This window comes from Poecilia latipinna, unplaced genomic scaffold (genome assembly GCF_001443285.1).
Source record: "Poecilia latipinna isolate Pla-1442-1.1 unplaced genomic scaffold, P_latipinna-1.0 Scaffold5621, whole genome shotgun sequence".
In the NCBI taxonomy this organism is placed as follows: domain Eukaryota; kingdom Metazoa; phylum Chordata; class Actinopteri; order Cyprinodontiformes; family Poeciliidae; genus Poecilia; species Poecilia latipinna.
The window spans coordinates 1-576 of NW_015118237.1; the positions used below are offsets into that span (position 1 = coordinate 1).

The 576-nt window shown below is 35.2% G+C and overlaps 1 protein-coding gene across 1 annotated transcript in view; it reads left to right on the plus strand.

The window, feature by feature from the left end:
• Window positions 1-66: 66 nt before the first annotated feature.
• The window catches only part of LOC106943650 (acetylcholinesterase-like), a 9,051-nt gene continuing 8,541 nt past the window's right edge, over window positions 67-576 (plus strand). The window contains exon 1 of the mRNA XM_015026962.1: window positions 67-120. The gene's annotated coding sequence lies outside the window, so the exon portion shown is untranslated. The remainder of the gene's footprint in view (window positions 121-576) is intronic.

Here is a 576-nt window from a genome sequence, read left to right on the forward strand (position 1 = left end):
ATTCTTATATTATGTCTATGCAAAAAGCTGCGTTCTCGTTTGGGATGCCAGACAATTCAAAATATTGTCGGAAAGGAAAAATCTGGACCAAAATCCTGCCGTGTGGACTTAGGCTTAAAGGTCCTGGAGTTCTGCTTGGGTTGCTACGTCAGAAAATGGGCTCTGCTGGTTGCTAGGTAATTAATGTCTAGGTAATGGTGTAGTTTTCCTTTATTGCAACTATCTGGAGATTTTTGAAACGGCGCCTTGCCACACAGCAAAAAAAAAAAAAAAAAACTTAAACCTGGGTGTGTTTTTCTAAGGGCTTGGGTTGTTTTTAGAAGCAGTTGAGAATGGAAGAATGGAAGTGGAACTTGCAAAATGTAACTTTTGCACACACCTTTTAAACTCAGTTAGAATAGGACTGATTGTAATTTGTGCTATAATTGGCTTCTGTTTTATCAGATTAATTTGGGTATTTGTGAGGATGAATTGAGTGTGTTGTCCCATAAAGTAGATGACATCAGTTGTAAATTAGCATTATAAAGTAAACTGAAATGATTAGATTTTTATCATGTATATATATATATATATATA